The sequence below is a fragment of the Cavia porcellus genome, unplaced genomic scaffold, assembly GCF_034190915.1.
Source record: "Cavia porcellus strain 051 isolate PalLab524CR breed Dunkin Hartley unplaced genomic scaffold, mCavPor4.1 scaffold_10, whole genome shotgun sequence".
Taxonomy (NCBI): Eukaryota; Metazoa; Chordata; class Mammalia; order Rodentia; family Caviidae; genus Cavia; species Cavia porcellus.
In genome coordinates, this window is record NW_026947493.1 from 59,758,903 (window position 1) to 59,772,111 (window position 13,209).

Sequence of the window (13,209 nt, forward strand, 5' to 3'; positions counted from 1 at the left end):
ACAACTCATTAGGTACGATTAAATATTGTATTACTATTGGGAACTGTTGAAGCTAGAAATTGACTACATATGCAGGGCTGGGGCATGACTCTCCCAAGAACAAAGAATACCTAGGATAAACCACATGAAGCTGTTTCAGCCCAGAGAACACCTAGTCCCAAGACAACCTGAGCAGTGCATTGCTAGGACAATGGTTATGATGTTAAGTTGCTAAAATGTGTAAATAAATGATATAAATAAATGATCATACTGTGAAGGGGAAGTTCCTTTTCTCATACTAGGAGAGTAAGGGCTCCCCCTGATCTCAATTTTATCTCTTTTTTATTTTCTCATTCTCTCGAAATTTTTCCAAAAACTTCAAAAGCCATGCGGGTTGTGGTATATAATCAAACAATATATTTGGAAACCTTGTATTGAAAAACAAACTTACACTCCTAGGTATGACACTCACATAAAATTTCTGTAGCATTTTATTATACCTTTAAATGATTATTCCTTGAAAGATGGTCAGGTCAATGAGACCCTTTGTTTACTCTTTCATACTATGAAAAGTGTAGAAGTGGTTTGATTTTTTTATTGAAAGAAAGAAGAAAAAAGAAAAGACAAAATAGAAATAAGAGAAAAAAGAAGAATATAGAATTGAAAGAAAATTAACATCATAAAATCACTACTTAATACATTACCTATTATCACCTTAACAATAGTTGTTAAAGTTACAAAATCAAAGCATGAAAAGAAGGTAGACATCCAAACATTGACAGTGTGCCTTTCTGTTCAAAAAAATCTAACAAAAATTTAGTAATATGATCATCTATCTTACACACTCTACATACCATTATAATCTTTAGAGGACTTTCCTTCCTTTTCACTTTTACAATATCTATTATACATTTTGGATACCATTATTATGACATTTCTTATTATTTTTTACATGAGAGACAATGTAATATTTACTAATGTGAGTCTTCTTTATTTCACTGATGATGATATTCTCAAATTGCCTCCATTTATCTATAAAGCTCTCAATATCATGTTTTTAGAGCTGAATAGTATTCAATTGTATACAAATACCACATTTTTTTTTCATCCCCTCTGTGGTTGATGGGAATTTTGGTTGTTTCCAAGATTTTGCTACCACAAAATGTACTGCTATGAACATGGGTGCACATAATCACTGTGATATGATTTTTTTTTCAGTTTTTCTGGGAAAATACCCAGAAGGAGAATAGCTGGATTCAATGGAACTTCCCATCCTAGTCTTCTGAGAAAACTCCATACTGATTCCCACAGTGGTTGTACAAGTTTGCACTCCCACCAATAGTGGAGAAGTGTCCCTTTGTACCTGCATCCTTGCCAACATTTGTTATCAGTTAATTTCTTGATGGCAGCCATTCTTTGCAGGGTGAGATAAAATCTTAATGCTGTTTTAATTTGCATTTCTGGAATGAACAGTGATGGCAAACATTTCTTCATATATTTATTTGCCATTTGTATATCTTCATCTGAGAACTGTGTATTCATCTCCAGTGCCCATATTTGTAGTGGATCTTTGAATTTGGAGGCTTGATGCTTTTCAGTTCTTATATGTTCTTGATATAAGTCTTTTGTCTGAGGGATTGTTGGCTAAAATTTTTTCCCATTCTGTTACCTTTCTTTGCAGTTTATTGGTGATTTCTTTTGAAGTGCAAAAACTTTTTAGTAATATGAGATCCCAGTTGTTGATTCTTTGAATTATTTTCTGTGCAGTTTGCATTTTATTCATGAATTCTCTCCCTACCTCTCCAATATTTTTACTTACCTTGCCCTCCAGTAGATTTAGTGTTTCTGTTTTAATATTTAGATCCTTGATCCATTTTGACTTTCATTTAGTGTATGGTGATAGGCATGAATCTATTTTTACTCTTTGGCATGTGGAAAACCAATTTTTCCAACACCATTTATTAAAGAGGCTTTTTTCCAGGGAACAAGTTTAGCCCCTTTGTCAAATATAAGGTGGCTCTGTAATAGTGTTTCCATCTTCTCATCTGCTCCACTGATCCTCAGGTCTATTTCTTTGTCATTATCATGCTTATTTTATTACTGTGGCTTTGTAGTATTGTTTCAAGTCAGGAATTGAGATGTCTTCTGTCTTACCTTTGTTGCCCAGAATCACCTTTGCTATTCTAGATTCCTTCTGTTTCCAGAAGAACTTTAGGAATATTTATTCTATATCACTAAGATATGTTAATAGTGTTTTTATTGGGATTGCATTGAATCTGTATAACAGTTTTGGGATTATAGTCATTTTCAGAATGTTGGTCCTTCCTAGCCAAGAGCAAGGAATATTCTTCCATTTTCTAATATCCTCTTCAATCTCCGTTTTTAGAGAAGCATAATTTTCAGTATATAGGTCTTTTACATTCTTGATTCCTAGGTATTTCATTTTTTAGATGCTATTGTGAAAGGTAATATTTCCATAATTTCTCTCTCAGTGAGATTTTGTTTATGTACAGAATGCTATTGATTTTTGAGCATTGACTTTGTATTCAGCTATGCTGCTTAATTAGTTTATTACCTCTAATAGTCTTTTAATGGAGTTTTGGGGGTCTTATATGTAGAGTATCATGTCATCTGCAAATAATGAAATTTAATTTCTTCTTTTCCTATTTTTATTCCTTTAATTTCTCCCTCTTGCCTGATTGCTCTGGCTAATATTTCCAGAGCTACATTGAATAAGAGTGGTGATAGTGGACATCCTTATCTTGTTCCTGATTTTAGAGTGAAGAGTTTCAGGTTTTTTCAATTTAGAATAATGTTGGTTGTTGGTTCGTCATGGATGGCCTTTATGAGATTAAGGTACATATTCTCTATTCCGAGTTTCTGAAGGACTTTTATCATGAAAAGATGTTGGATTATCAAAAGCTTTGTCTGCATCTATTGAGATGATCATGTGAGTTTTATTTTTGGCTCTGTTGATGTGGCATATTACATTTATTGATTTGCATATGTTGAACCATCTCTGTGCCTCTGGAATAAATTCCACTTGGTCATGATGTATAAATTTGTTAACTACTTGCTGCATTCTATTTGCCAATATTTTATTGAGAATCTTTGCATTAATGTTCATTAAGAAGATTGGCCTATAATTCTTTTTGGTTGGGTCTTTCTCTGGTTTTGTTATCAGAGTCATACTTATCTCTAAGAATGAGTTAGGAAGCAGTGCTTCTCTTTCAATTTCATTTAAGAGTTTAAGGAATATTGGCTTTAAATCACATTTTTTATTTTAATAGCTGATATTTGGTTAACAATCAAAATTACTATGTTCTTGATTGAGCTTTGTTAGTTCATATGCTCCTAGAAATCTGTGCATTTCCTCTGTGTTTTCCACTCTACATGAGAACAGATTTTCAAACTAGGTATTTATGACCTATTAATTTTCCATGGGATCTGTAGTAATGTCATTCTTTTCTGTCCTTATTGCATGATTTGAGTTTTTCTTTCTTTTTCTTGATAAGTTGGCCAAAGGTTTTTGTTTTTTGTTTTTTCTCTCAAAAATTTATTTATTATCTCAAAAATTCTCAAAATTTTGTTTATTCTCTCAAAAAAATAGATCTTTGATTCATTAATTCTTGGTATATTTTTTAGCTTCAATTGCATTAATTTCTGCTCTAATCTTTACAATTACCTCACTTCTATGAGCTTTTGGATTGACTTGCTCTTCCTTATCTACAAGCTGGAGATGTAGCATTAAGTTATTTATTTGTGTTCATTCCATTTTCTTGATGTGAATGTTTATTGCTATATACTTCCCTCTTAGAACTAATTTCATTGAGTCCCATAGGTTACAGTATGTAGTATCTGCATTTTCATTGTATTTTAAGTATTGTTTTATTTCTTATTTAATTTCATCTGTTACCCACTGGTTGTTCTGAAGTTTTTTTTTTTATTTAATTTCCATGTCTTTGTTCAGGATTTGTAGGATTTTTTCATTGATTTCCAATTTTAGTGTGCTACAACCAGATATGATGCATGGGATAATTTTGCTCCCTTTGTATTTAGTTAAAAATGCTTTTTAATATATGGTCTATTTTGGAAAATGTCCCATGTGCAGCTGAGAAGAATGTATATTCTGATGTGATTGGGTGGAACACTCTGTAAACGTCTACTAAGTCCATTCACTCACAGGTATGATTTAGTTCTGTTATTTCTTTGCTGACTTTTTGTCTAGTTGACCTAATTTTTCATGACAGAGGGGAGTTAAAGCTTCCTATTACAATTGTGTTCTTGTGTATTTGATTTTTCATATCCATTAGTATTTGTCTTATATAATTGGCTGCTCCTGTATTTGGTGCATATATGTTTATAATTGTTAGTTCTTTCTCTTGTAGTTTTCCACTTACAAGTATGTAATGACCTTCTTCATCTCTTTTAATTCTTTTAGGTTTGAAGTTCACTTTGTCTGCAAACAGAATAGCTACCCTTCCTTTATTTGGAGTTCCTGCTGCATGGAATACTGTTTTCTATCCTCTGATTTTTGATCTATGAGTTTCTTTTTGAGTTATATGTGTTTCTTGTATACAGCATATTGTAGGATCCTGTTTCTTGATTCATTCTGTCAACTTATTTCTTATGATAGGTGAATTGAGCCCATTTATATTTATGGATATCACTGCTATGTACTGGCTTGACTTGGCCATGTTCTGTTCCTGATGTTGGTTTCCTGCTTTTCTCCCTTGTTTAATTTTTCTCCAGCCTGGTGGTTTCTTTCCATTGTTGTTCTGCAGATTGTGGTCATTTTTATTTCTATCTAGGATGTCTTTCAGTAACTGTTTCTAGTGTTGGTTTGGTGGACATGAATTTCTTCAGTAGTTCTTTGTCATTGAAGTATCTTTAAACATTAAATTTGAAAGACAGTTTTGATGGGCACATCAGGCTGGGATGAAAGTTACTTTCTTTTAGGGCTTCACTCAAAGCTCATCCTAAAGGTTTCTGCTGAAAAGTCTGCTGTAATTCTAATAGGCTTTCCTTGATAGGTGATTTGTGTCTTTTCTCTAACAGCTTTTAGTATTCTGTTTTTATGCTGTATGTCTGGAATCTTAATTATTATATAATCCGAGTATAGAGTTATATTAGTGTGACTGTTTGGAATTCCATATGCCTCTCTTATTTCAGATTTTCCCCCATGTTTGGGAAATTTTCTGCTATTACTTATGTGAATAATACAGTTATGTCAATCACATTGACTCTTGCATATCACAGGATGTCTATAATTCTTATATTTTTTTCTCTTGAAGCTGCTTGTCATTTCATGCTGCTTTATTGTTTTTATAAGTTGTGTCCTTTCATGATTGCTATCTGCAATCCTATCCTCAAGGTCTGAAATTCTATTCTCAGCTTCATTTAAACAGTTTTGTCAACTTTCAATAGCATTTTTCTGTTTTTGGCTATCTCGTTGAATTTCTTTCATGGATTCTGCTTGTATTCTACATTGTTCAATCAAAGGTTCAATCAATTTCCCATGCCCCTGTATTTCTAGATCTATTTTTTCTCTAGCTACATTGAGCAACTCACTCAAGTTATTGTTTTTGTCTTCTCATAAGAAATTATTTCTAATTTGATTTCCTCTGCAGCCTCATAGATTTGTTCCCTTACATCATTTGCTATCTTTTCAGCAAATGATGTATGACTTTCAAAGTCCTCTATTTCAATGTCACTGTACTTGCTCCTCATGGACTAGATGTTTGAGATTGCATTTTGCCTTTTTGTTTTGTCATTTTCACATTTTGAGTAAATATTTGTTCTTTCAATCCCAGCAGTCGCAACTGTACATAGTGTGAACTTTAGGGTTCCACTGTGTAGTTGATGCTTGTCCAGTTTCTGGGTACCACAGTGCAGAGGAGAGCCGGTTACCTAAATTCCTCTTATAGGTCCTATTCAGTGAGGCCTATATTCTTCAAGGGCTAACGAGCCTACAAGTATTGATGGAGGTCAGCTCTTATTTCCTGCTTTTGCTATGTCTTCAGGTTGTTGCAGGTCACAAGATCTCTCTGTCTATAGGGTTTGTGTCAGATGAGGCCCTACTATGCAACTGGAAGTCTCATAAGTGCTTTCAATTTTCTCCAAGTCGGAGGAGTAAATTATTGACACACTCCTCAACCTGTCAGATATTCTCTGTGTGGAGGAATGGATTACCCACTCTCTTCCTAGGTTCTCCAAAGTTTTACAGTTGGAGGGAGTTTCAATTCTGCACATATTTATCCACTGCAAACCTTTATTTTAGGGGAAAGCTCACCACACTGACTGGAGCCTGATGAGGTCTTCTGTTTGGGTTAGAAGTTCCTAAGTCTCTCATCCAAAGAGCACGGAAATCTGCTGTAGTCCAAGTTTATCAGAGAAGGGGATGGATCCATAGATCAACCTCAGTACTAGCTCCAGGGGGCAGGTGGGTTCCCAAGGGGGGGGCCATGGCAGCAGTCTGGGGCATCCCAGGGCTGCAGGGCCAAGGGGTGGGACATGCTTTGATTTTTAAAAAGATTTTAATGTTTTAATTTCTTCAAATGAAGGTTTACATCAATACTTTTAAGTGCTAATAACTAATTTAATTTTAGTTTTTTATATTAAAGAGAAAAAAACAGAAATAAATAAAAAACAAGAGATACAAATAAAAACTACAAGAACAACAACAAAAAAAAACCCAAAACAATAACAATATAAGCTTTCAAAGCAAGATTATAGGAAATCAACAATGGTTGTAATATTGCATACTGTTATCTTCAAAAGAGTTGCTTAGATTACCAGATATATACATGCAAATTAATATAATCATATGAGTATTAGTTGTGCTTTTCCAAAAACTAAGAATTAGTAGTATAATCATCTTATTTTATTATATATAACAAATTATATTTTTTCCTTTTCTTTTCCTTCCTTATCCTTCTTTTCCCTATCCTTATTATTTTTCCCTATGAGCTGTTTCTCACCCTTTAATAACAACTATAATTAATAACAACTTACGTACTTTTAAAACTTTTCACACTAGGGAGACAATATGGCATTTACACATATGAGTCTGATTTATTTCTATGATGAGAATCGTCTCAAGTTCATCCATTTACCTAGAAAAGTCTTAATAATATACTTCTTTATAGCTGGCCTCCTTTGCAATGCTTAGAGCCAATTGAAGAGAGAAGGAGATACCCTAGCCAACTTTTTACATATCAGTATAAGGAAATGAGTCTACAAATAATCAAATCATGGTAATTGTTTTGCATTCAAAGGGAGTCACTGGAGTTGTCTGCCACAGTGCAGAATATTTTTCAGTTCAAGTTCTTCTTTTCAAAAACACATTCAGATTTTTTCCATATCATTTAATTTATTTTGACTGTCTTCTCAGTGGCCATTCTATTACCAAGAGTTCTGATTCTTTTTCAGGAAACCTGTAGATGTTTATTTTTTGTTTTGTTTTGGTAATATTTTAAGGAAATAATATTTCAGTGTCATAAATAAAGTCTGCTGTATTTATCTGCATATTATTTGAAATGGAAATTTTTTCATTGATGCAATAACCTTCACTTTTTTAGTGTTTCACCTATATTTACTGGTTGTATTTATTTATTTTGTTGAAAAATTGTGAAACTAAATTTAACCAGAAAATGATGTTAGAAAATAATGAATTAATAAATTGTATATTACTATCTTTAAAGTAGATTAAATTCACAGTATATGGCATTAATATTTCTCAAACTGTTATTAGCACAAACATTCATTTAACTGAACTAAGAGACACTAATAGTGTAGTGTAACTAATGTGTATTTTTTCTTTTTTCCCTTACATCCTTTCCCCTTTCCACCACCCCACTTAATTTTCCTTTTGAGTAATTTTTTGTACTTCACAATATCTATTGTGCATTTTGGACTTTATGTACTCTTTCAGTTTCTAACACCAGGGAGACAGTAGTATGGTTACATATGTGAGTCTCATTTATTTCACTTTTTTTTAATTCTGTACCAGGGATCATACTCACTCCCACATTCTTACCAATAAGAACCTAAATCACAGGGCTAAATATTGAGTATGGTATCAGGTTGAATCCATTTACCTCAAAACTTACAAGTTTACCATCGTTAATAGCTAAATAGTACTCTATTGTGTAAAAATGTCACATCTTTATCTATTCATTGATGTGTATCTATGCACCCAATTTTTTTTTTGTCTTTTTCGTTTTTATGGGTACCAGGGACCGAACTCACGACTGCCTGCTTGCAAGGCAGGCACTTATGCCACTGAGCTAAATCCCCAGCCCCTATGCACCCATTTTTATAATATATAAGTTACATCTCAGAAGCAAGTCCCTTCATATTAGCAAAATATCATAAAATTTCTTCCACTAGATAACCTCCATGAGTTAAAATTTTACACTACTCATCATCCAGCCAATATTTTGTGAAACTTAAATTTCTCCATCAAAGTAACCTGAATAGCATACTCACAGCTTGTGCCTCTCCTGACTCTGACTTCAATTTGTATTTCTTTGAAGAGTAGAGAGGTTGTGCATGTGCTATTTATCTTCTGGCCCTTTTAGGTCACCAACTGTGAACTGCTGACTAGTTTATTCTCTTACTTATTCCTGATAACACTATAGAGTCAGTATTTACTTCTTTTGCAATTATGTACATTTCATATACTGCATCTGTATATATTCTTTTTAGGTTACTATATTTTGGATATTTTGTCATTTTTCTTATAGAGATTGATACTACCTATTTCTTACAGAAATATGCTACTTTCTACAAATTTAATTTTTTATAAATGCTTTATATAATCCATGTTTTATTTCCTCTTTAATAAGTGCTTTCTTATTTCATTTATGCCATTTCAAAAGTTTTTAAAGTTATGTACTTTTAAAAGGTCTTCAAACCATTCAGAATTTATTTTTGTAAGAAACTAGCATTTGGTCAAGTGTAAGTTACCTGTTCCAAACCCAGTGAGTACAGCATTTCAATAGTGATTATATTTTAATAGTCACAGACAAAAATATTCATTAGGACAGTCATTCACTCGTGTATTCTACATGTTTGATGCATATGAAATACAAAGTATTATTCTGAAAATTCATAATATAGGAATGAATAAATGATAACCAAATATACCTGCTCTTATAAACTGTATATCCTAGCAAAAGAAAATAAAAATTCATAAGTAAAAAAAGAAACAAATTTAAAAAGCAAAAAGTATTATGAATCATTTGCTAATTACTAAGTAATACACACACACATACATATACATATACATATACTTATACATATACATATACTTATACATATATAACAAGAAAAAATGAAAGAAAAGGGGTAAAGAATCTCCAATAGAAAACAGGTTTTAATTTTTGGCATGTGACTAGGTAAAACTTTATTGAGATACATAAAATCTAAATATGCATAACCAATATAAATCTACACCAAAACATACAATAATCAAGATCCAAAAAATTCACACAAGTACAGAACACTAAAAGCAGGTAGAGAAAAAAAATAAGCTATCTATCTATAAAGGAAGATATATTAGGGTCACAGAAAACTTATCAACACAAACCTTCAAGTCAGGTAGAGCTTGGAATGAAGTATTTCAAGCCTTAAAGGAAAAAAAAACCTGACCTAGGATGTATGTATCCTGTCAAACTGTCTTTCAAAAAGAATGGAGAAATTAGAAACTTCCTTAACACAAGACAAATGAAGACTTTCCTGGCCATCTGCAAAACGCTGTGAAAGATATTTTAGAAAGAGTTTAAGAAGACACAAGAACAGCAATAGAAAGAAGGAACCAAGTAAGACAAGCAGTTAAGCAGTGGAGTAAGACAGGGCACCAACAAGATGAAAATGATATCAGAAGCATAACCCTATACATAGCAATGATAACTTATAAACGTAAATGTAATGTTAAATGTAAATGTTCTCAATTTACCAATCAAAAGACTGGTAGAATGGAGCAAGAAGAAAATCCATCAATCTCCTGCGTAAAACAGACACATTAAACTCAAAAAGAAATTCATAGGCTGAAAGTCAAAGGGTGGAAAACTATGTAACAGAAACCTGGATTAAAGCAGAGGGAGCTGTTCAATTTGCACACAATGCAAATTTAAAGCTAATACTGGTCAAAAGAGATGAAGGGGCCTGGGGATTTAGCCCAACAGCAAAAGCACCTGCCTTGCAAGTGTGAGGTCATGAGTTCAAACCCCTAAACCAAAAGAGAGAGAGAGAGAGAGAGAGAGAGAGACAAAGAAGTTCACTTACATACTTGACAAGGGGAAATTCCAACAATAAGAAATAACAATCTTTTACTAAGTAATAATAGATATTTGTGTACTCACATAAACCAATATTAACAGACATAAAAATATCACTAACACAATTGTAAGAGAACTTAGCAAACAATTGTCACAAATAAACAGACCAACTAGGCAGGAAATCAACAAAGCATTAAGTAAGCCAAATCTGTGCACAAATGGACTTAGTAGATGTCTACATAGTGTTTCACTCCACCAGGTCAGAATATGCATTCTTCTTAGCTGTACATAAGATATTCTCCACAATAGACCATAAAACATGCTCAAGAAAATGAAACAGAATTGAAATTCTACTAATGCATATTATCTGACTGGAAAGCAATATAAATGAAAGCAATCGCAAAAGAAACCATAAAAATACAAAAACACATAAGAATTAAATTACAGCCTCCTAAGGAAACATTATATCAAACATGAAATTAAAGTGTAAACAGTATCTAAAATTGGATGACAATGCTGAAACCAGTTCTTATCAGAAATTATGGGATACACAGGAGACAGTCGTAAGAGGGAAATTTATGGTGGTGAACTCTCACATCAGGAAAACACAAGGATAAAACCTGACTCTCTAAGCTCTGGAAAAGGACAAACCAAACCCAAAGCTTATATCTGGGAAAAATATTATAACAATAAGAGAAGAGTGTAATGCAATTGAGACTAAAAAATATACAAGGCAAATATACAAGAATGAAAGCCAGCTGTGAAAATGGACTTCATGAAAATCCAGAAATGAAAGTGATACTACATCAGATAATAACAGCTTCCCTCCTAACTAGGAGAATAGTGGAGCAATTGTGTGGATGGGGACACTAACAGAACAGTGTGAGCAAGAGAAAGTAATGTGGCACACAAAGAATGACAACAATATATGCCAAAATTAGGAAAAGAATGTGAAGAAGATCATAAAGGCCCTGAAAGGCATGACCCTTCAAAAGGGAGAAAAAAGATTGACGTTGAAACTCCCAAAACTCAGACAAATGGCAAAATATTTATAGTGAAGAAAAAGATTATGCAATAAACACATTTCATTTTTTATTGCTCAAGCAGAGGACAAGAACATGGCAGTTTTTTGAGAGTTGTCATGCATTTACAAGAGCTTATGATGTTCCATCAAATAGTGTATACCTAAAACTGGAGTCTTCAAGCAGCAGAAGATTAATTGACATATGGCTGTCTGATCCTGCTCATCAGTGTTCAACCAGATAAACAAGAATGCACCTGCAAGGGCGTGCAATGTTCCTATCCACAGAGAATATTCTAAAACTGAAGTTTTCGAATGGCACAAGACTTATCAAAGAATAAGAAAAAACACTATCTAGACTATCCATTGTCATGATTGGATTCTCATGAGCAAATGTTATCAGAGAAGTGCTTGAGGAGGACACATTTCTCAGGGCTTGGTATCCCAAAGTGGAACTAAGCAAGATGCTCAAAACGAATGACAGGAAAAGCAAAAGAAGTGAAGTTACAATTAGTAGAGTTGGAACAGGCCGATGAGAAGTGCTCAGAATACTGAAAGAGACAGGAACCGAGTCTCTTAAAGTCTTGAGATTCTGGAAACTGACAGCTTACAGAGGCCACGGCCTCATGGGGTATCTGACTCAGTCCACCAACTGGGGAGGGAAAAGTTTTTAACTAAGTGTTCAGAGGAAGTGCCATACTGTCCAGGACTCACCTGTATCACAATGCACATGAGTTTGGGATACCTGGGAGTCTTGGAAGGACAAGGTGACCTTTACTTGTTTTTTAATATTTCTAAATTTTTTAATTCTTTGCCCCACAGCTTCCTGTTGCTTAATTTCCCTTACACTGTCTTCTACTTCTTTCATCTTCTAGCTCAAATATCGGGCTAAAAGCAGCCAACAATACTAATGCAGTGACCCAGATGGTGCACTGCCTTGAAATTTCCTGCAAAAAATCAGTTAGTGGATCATCCATGAGTGCAGAATCCTGTGGATCACTGCATTATGTGAAGATGGCTATCATAACACACACTACATATACTACACATACAAATATATAACACTAAAGGTGCAGATTTGGATTCTTGTGTACCAAGACCCTAAACGAAACTATCATGCTTAAGCATGGCTCTATCATATGCCTGACAAAAAGAAAAGCAAATAGAAAGTTTATGTATCAATATTTACGTTAAAAAGATAATGATGATGCTGAGGCACTATTATGTATTGTCTCTCTTTTTTCAGCTAAGAACATTTTTACTGGGTCTCAAAAGTATCAGTGCATTCAACTCAGTAGCACATCTGGCAATATTAAAAGGAGAGTTGAGTGACACTAAAACCACTGCCCCAAAAGATCTAAATTCTACCCATTCATCAATATAAAAATGTAATGTGTCTCCAAAACGTGCCAGTGAGAGTTTTGAAATTTTGGGTAATTTATTTTTTAATTTTTTTTATTTAAAGGAAAAAAAACAGTATAAGGGTACAAGTAATACAAAATTACAAAAAAAATGGTAAGAAATCACTAGTTAATAGATTAAATATTGTCATCTTAGAAATAGTTGTTCAGGGGCTGGGGATTTAGCTCAGTGGCATAAGCGCCTGCCTTGCAAGCAGGCAGTCGTGAGTTCCATCCCTGGTACCGATAAAAAAAAACGAAAAAAAAAAAAAAGAAATAGTTGTTCAAGTTACAGGATTTAAAGCATACAAAGTAGACATTCAAACAGTGACATGCAAACAGTTGTGTTCAACGATCCAACAAAAACTCAGTAATATGGTCATCTATCTTAACACACCTAAACACACTTGTATCTTTTAGAGCACTTTTTTTCCCTCTCTTTTTTAAAACAAAATTTACACATTTTGGGTTTTATTACTCCCATAGTTCTTATTACTTTTTTTTGGATGAGAATAAAACCAAATAT

General features: G+C 33.3%; 1 protein-coding gene across 1 annotated transcript in view; it reads left to right on the forward strand.

The window, feature by feature from the left end:
* LOC100720309 (solute carrier family 7 member 12-like) overlaps positions 1-13,209 on the forward strand; it is a 32,296-nt gene that overhangs the window by 1,554 nt on the left and 17,533 nt on the right. The window lies entirely within an intron of this gene.